The sequence below is a fragment of the Ixodes scapularis genome, unplaced genomic scaffold, assembly GCF_016920785.2.
Source record: "Ixodes scapularis isolate PalLabHiFi unplaced genomic scaffold, ASM1692078v2 PGA_scaffold3__209_contigs__length_174095766, whole genome shotgun sequence".
In the NCBI taxonomy this organism is placed as follows: domain Eukaryota; kingdom Metazoa; phylum Arthropoda; class Arachnida; order Ixodida; family Ixodidae; genus Ixodes; species Ixodes scapularis.
The window spans coordinates 75,051,715-75,058,242 of record NW_024609868.1 but is presented as its reverse complement, the minus strand read 5'-3'; positions in this window follow the sequence as shown (position 1 = coordinate 75,058,242).

Below are 6,528 nucleotides of genomic sequence, written 5' to 3'. Positions count from 1 at the left end.
GACCTAAGCCGGTAATGCACGCAGGCGCCGCGCCTCCAGCTGCAACCGTGGAAGGCGGGGACACTCCGAGGATTGTTGTTGTTTTCATGTTGTCTGCCTTTAGTTAGTTCCGGCTCAAGCGGTAGGTTCCACGGGAGGCGTCAGTGGAATGAACTCGCAGCTGGGCACGTGTTCCCATGCTCGCTTCGTCGTCAGCGCATACTCCCTACCAAAGCCGGACTCCTCCGCGTACAAACGCACACACGGATAATCCGTTCATGGGAGCAAGTTCCCGCTTCCAGCTGAGAGTGTACGAGTGCCGATGCTGGTTTACGTAATCCTTCGTGTCCTTTCGACCTTCCACGCAGGGGAGACCTCTTCTTTGTTGAAAACGTTTTACTTTTAAGGCGTGTCAGGCGCGTCAGGATACCGTAGTCGCCGGCAGGGATTGCGAGTCACCCTCGAGTGCTCCTTTTTTTGGACCCGGCGTAAGCCGCGAAGTATACTTCGTTTCATCTTCTGTTAAACCAGAACATTTTTTTTTAGTAGCCCGGCACTAGCACCGCAACGAGACGCGCAGTCGTCCGGATGATCTCATCGTCGTGGCGCGAGATTTGAACCCTTGACGGTCAGGTGCACGCGCTCCGTGAACTCTCCGAACGTCGTGGGAATAAAGAAGGGCCAGTCATAACATTCTCAACTTGCCGAAGAAAAAGGAAAAAAAGCAGAAGAGTTTTATAAAACACCCTCTAGCCGAGGCAAACCTCACATGTTTCGTCATGGACACCTAAGATGCCGATACTCGCTTCTCGACCCTGCACATCCTGTTTCTCAAATTCAACGCTGTCGTTCCATCCAGCGCGTTGGTTTAATTCAAATTCAAATTCAAATTCGTTTATTTTTGACACAAACGGTACATTTGTGACACGTCTTTCTACCTTGGCAAGTTGAGAATTTTAACGTCTTTCTAGCTTGGCTGGGGACGTCTTTAGGAGAAAAAAGAGAAAACTCTCCGATAAAACGTTGAAAGTCAATTGCTTCTGCGAGCAAATAAACTAGTTCGGTAAAAACGCAAGCCATAAAACGACTGCATTTATTTTAGCCTCGCAGGGTTTTTCACGGATCGAAACTGCTGTTCATTTTGCTACCACAAAAATATAAAAATGTAACTTCGAATGTAACGTCAAAGTAACTAGCTACGTTTTTACAGCAGTTAGTAGTTTACTCAATTACTATTACAAATGCGTAATTTCTACTCTACTCCAATTACTTTTGGCGTCAATACTCAGTAACTTAACTTAACTGCCTTTTTTGAGTAATTTGTACATGTCTGGATGTAATGGCACGAAATTGGACGTAATTGCTCGATGGATGTAATGGCACAATGGATGTGTTGGCCCCAAGCCGCGCGAGGGTGCTGGGTTATGTGCACGGATCTCCAAACATAAGACCATTCCGCTAAATGCTCTCAGGACGGCGTACAGTTTGATCGAAGGCACCGCCGTCCGGGCACTTAAACATATTCGACACGGTCAAAGAGGCACGCACCCGACCCCGATAGGAAACGATAAACTGAGGGTTTTTTAACGATTAGGCAATACTGTACTATAAAAAACGTTAAGGCAATACTATAAATTTACTGTGCTGAACATGTAACGCTCGCTTGCTTCTGCCGCTGAGAAGCGGTTTACGTTTTTAAAGACATTAATGGCTGTTCTAGGATCATTTCATCGTGCTCTGTTGTTTCATTTCAATAAATGATCAGCTAGCGTAGCTTCGGTCGGTTGCTTCCATGACAAAGGCATCCGCCGATACTACCTTCAACAGTTGCAACTATTGCGACAATCTTTGTTTTTAGTGAAACGCCACTCCAACTTAATTTTTTTTTTTTTTTTTTTTTTTATCTCGGGAGTTAGGTACAAGTCACAGAGCGGCTTTCCTTACGTGCGCCCACTCATATATGATATATGTTTCATTCAGAAATCACCGTCACGTCGAAGTTAGCTGCTTCACTTTCTTGTTTTTATGGATGACAACCAACCACTTTCGCACAAACTACGGTGCTTGCACAGAGGCCTGGTTAGGTTATTGGCAGCGCATTGAAATAAATTGCGTGACCATTAGTGGCTTCTCCTGCACTACCTACCCTTCAACATAAAAAAGGTTATTTGGTTAGAAATGCATAAAATTTAAGAAATATTTTATACTATTTACAATATTTTTATGAATAACAATTAACAACTTTTGAAAAAAAGACGGCGACTGCGCATAATCGTCGTTAGGTTTTCGACGGCGGATTAATGTCAATTAGTCGCTTCTCAAGTACCACCTCTCAGTAACATAAAAAAAAAACTGATTGTGCTTGCAAATGAACACTACTAACATCTGCGATAAGCTCTCTAAGGTCTTCATCTTCAATTCTGCAGGCAACAAGTTTTGCGGGAACTCGTGTGTCATTAAAATACCACTTACGCAGTACTTGTTTCTTTCCCTTTTCTTGTCTTCTTTTGTATCGAGACATCCACTCATAGTTTGCTAAAGGCAACCATGAGTGGAAGTCACCGCCGCCATGACCTATAGGTACAAACTCTATCCAGCAAAAAGTTACTGCAATCGCCCTTGCATTTCATCGGAGACGAATGACCGATCATATACCGTATTCAGAATTGTTTCCACTTTCTTATTTGAGCAGCATGCGACAGCAGGAGTGCTCCCGGTTAGTCTTTTTATTAGGCGCAACAGTCTACGATAACTTGCAGATATAAACTCGTGAATTTGCGCTTGAAAGGTTCATGTGATCTCATATTTTTGCTCGAGTGCTTGCACGGGTATTATGACTTTCCTTTTATTGTGTCTTGCATCAATCTGAATGTGCCTATTGCGCACTTGATGTCATCGAGTGCGCGTGAAATTGTGCTGCATCTTTATACAACATCCTTTGCAACCGCTTTGCGAACGCGGATCTGCTTCCAGTGTGAATGAGCGGTAACTGCGATACAAAGAAGGTGCCGTCTGTGGTGGTGACGCAGCCTTTCGTGTAATCTTTGAGGCGCTATGGGAGAAAGGATGCCCAGAGGATTTTGTTGCATTCCAAGTAGCACAATCGCTCGGCCCGGGCTTGGGCCAGACTGGCGCGAGCTAGAGCCAACTTGGCTCAGGCTTGTCCCAAGCTTGCCACGAACTGGCCAAGTATGAGCCGGGGAGATCCGGGAAAAATGTAATAATTTTAATATTTTAGTACATTCGGACGTGGTATAAATGCCACATAAACGATAGTTTTTATACCTTCTTTCTCCCCAAGTCCAGGTGCAGCTGATGTTACGAACTAATGGGACCAATCAATCAGCGTGAAAAGCGCAAGTCATTAGGCCTTTTCTGTTCATGATTGGTTCAGCGATGATAGACAAGTGCAAAAACGCGACGACCATCATGATGTTGTGCTTTTGACGTTTGCTGATTGGTCCCATCAGCTTGTACCGTCAGCTGTCAGGACGTAAAGGTGAAACGAAGTATGGGCCCTTTAGATAAAAGAGCGCCATCTGTCGCACGGAAAGGCAACCAGCCCCCAACGCCATCTTGAAGGATACTGCGTCGCTCAAGCCAGTCTGCGCACGTTTCAATGTTGCAATACTAATCACATATACGTTCTCGTTTTGTTGTGTAAAGTCAGATGGAGAGTGCTCTGGTGGCCCGAATTAGTGAAGAAACTGCATTTGTCTTGTTCTACCGTTATGTCCAGACTACAAGTCAGCCACGAGGTGGTGATTGCCCGTTCTCCGCGTTTAACGCGGTGATTTGCAAGTGAGCCAGATAGACTACAGATAGAGTTTCTGTTGTCATTCTTGAAAAGTGTGCGACTTTTTTTTTTTTTAACACAGCTTTATTTGTGTGAAGGCTTTACCAGTTAACGCGGGCGATATGTAAGACTACGGCCTCGCGTGCTTGTCTGGCAAACTAATACAGCTGAATGACGACTGCGCTCAAACTTCTAAGTGCAATTCAAAGTGACGTTATCATTACATTTTTGTGTGACTACGTGTAACAATTGTTTTCTAAGGATTAGTTGTTTTAGCAGCTGCAATCGAGAAGGCGTGGGAAAATTATTCAGCTATGAACACGACTAAATAAACAATAAATGAAAATTAATTTTGTGCAACAGGCTTTAAGGTATGTGCTTAATCTATGTGTGCGCCACTGTTAGAATCTATGGCAGAACTGCAAAAGAGTCCAGTGAGAACTGCAAAATATTCAAATTTTGCTTTTACATAAGCAGTCTGGACAGACTAGCTTATGTAAAGCTAGTCTGTCCAATTCAAGCGAGCGGAAAGGCACAGTGCTTTCCAAAACTGCTTCTAGACATGAAGCCTGCTTGCTTTTAGTGTTGTCTGCAACCTGATATAGTCTCTTACAGCTCAAGAAGGTAGGGCGACGAAAAGGAAGGCCGGAGAGGCGGACGCACACGGAACGCTGGAGAGAGAAGGAGGTTCCCCCTTTCCTCTCCAGCGTTCCGTTTCCTTCTTCCTCCCCAGTCTTTCTTTCACTTGCCCTACCTTCTTAAGCTGTAAGTTACTATACACCAACTCATGTTTACAAACAAACCGGAGCGCCCGGAGCGCCCCTAGAGGAGGCCACCGGCGCCGCGCATGCGCGATGGGGGTGTGGACAAGAAGCTCGCCGTCGCCCATAAACAAACCATTGGAATCCGATGTTGTCGGCGTCGGTGTGAGTCCCCGCGCTCTTTTTCGCGTTGAAATTATTGATTCTACGTCCTCCTAACGATGACTGACTACTTGAGCGGCGTCAGCGAAATTAACGAGGCTCGTTACACCGCAAAACTTCGCGTGAACATTCTGACCGGCGGCGATTCATTCCGCCTGGACGCCGCAGAATGTACACTAAAGCCTGATTCACATGATGAGATTTCGCTCGCAATTTTCTGTAGCGACGTCGCTGGAACTGCAAAAGCGTGAACCGTAGCTGAGATGGTCGACGTCGATACTGAAAATCGCAAGCAGGATCTAACCAAGGGAATCAGGCATAACAAGTCGGTGACGGACACTGGTAACAATGATCAACATCTCCTTGTGTCTACTGTTTACGTCGAGCCGGCTTACCAACCTTCAAACTTAAGTCTTTCGAGGCCTGCACTTCTTATCGCAAGTACCGGACCCACGTTTGGCCTACGGGCCGGTGTCCTCTAAAAGAGCAGACGACAAGCAGAAACGTTTGAAAGAGCAGACGACAGTTCGAACGATCAGCCGACCGTTTGAACTGAACGTACTCCGCAGGTGGTCCGTACAACTTGACGGTTTTCCGGCGTTCATTTTGGAACAAAACGAATACATCTGATGGTCAGAAGTATCCGTGATTTCAACCAAAAATGCTTCCCGCCCAAGCAATCGTGGTCCGACGGCGTCTGGTTTTCCTTTTTTACGCCACATTTTCACGTTCTCGGACGAACCGAGTGCATGAAAACTGACCTTCAAACCTTTCTCGACCCTTTTGGTGCAGCCCCAGCCGCAGCATTTTGACAAGAAGGCAGGTTTTTGTCAAAAGAACGCAGGAATACAGGTCTCACATGGGCACTTCCGCCCACAGCCCCGGACCGGAAGTGCGTCCGACGCGCCACCACCGCGCCGTGACGTAACAGAGATGAGTTCGTGTATAGCGAGTTTGTCAGTCAGAGGACTTGCAAGCGCAGCGACTATCAAATCGGTGGGACCGTCCTCACCGGATCGCCGACAACTGTGCACTGCGTGTTATATAACTCGCAATTGATCGGGAATATATCTAGAATGGCAGGATGATGCGACCGCAAGCCTTTCAACTCGCGTAGCCACGAACACTCACTTATCTTTCATAACACGGTGGCTGCAAGCGCATTACCGAAACCCACACAAAGAAATTTTCAAGGGAATAATCCACTCTCACTTATAATAATTAATATATCCCTCAGTCTCTCGTCCCTACTCCGAGCATAAAAATATATAATATCTTGTTGCGTGACTTGTTGTCCAGTTGCGTATCCTCCGCAAGATCCATCGTCGGCGTGTTCTCTTTCTAGATCTGTCTCCAGCGCACGTCTCTCGAACCTAGCCCGAACTGCTGTTGAGACGGCCGTTCCGGTTCGGCGTCTCCGAAGACGCACTGTAGCCCACCGACCGTACACGTTTGGCAGTGGGTCATCGTCTTCAGGTAGCTTATTGCACAGGACCCAATCAATCAATCAGCGTTTATTTCAGCTTGAAATACAAACTGAGGGTGGCAAGAAAAAAGCAGTGTCGTCCACTGCTTGACGGGCCTCGCCACCCTTACAAGTCAGCAGTGTAAACGCGGTAAAAAATAATATATATGTACAAAATGAACAATACAGACAAAAATGAGAAGTACAGACAAATTATAGAAAAGCGTTCCTAAGGACAGAAGAAGACATACCATTCTAGTGATCACATAGAGGAGTATTCAAAAACTTAGGCAAGATATATCGCAACATTGTAAAGCCATAGTTCGTTCTACATCTAGGTAAAACAAAGCTGTCTTTTTCCCTGG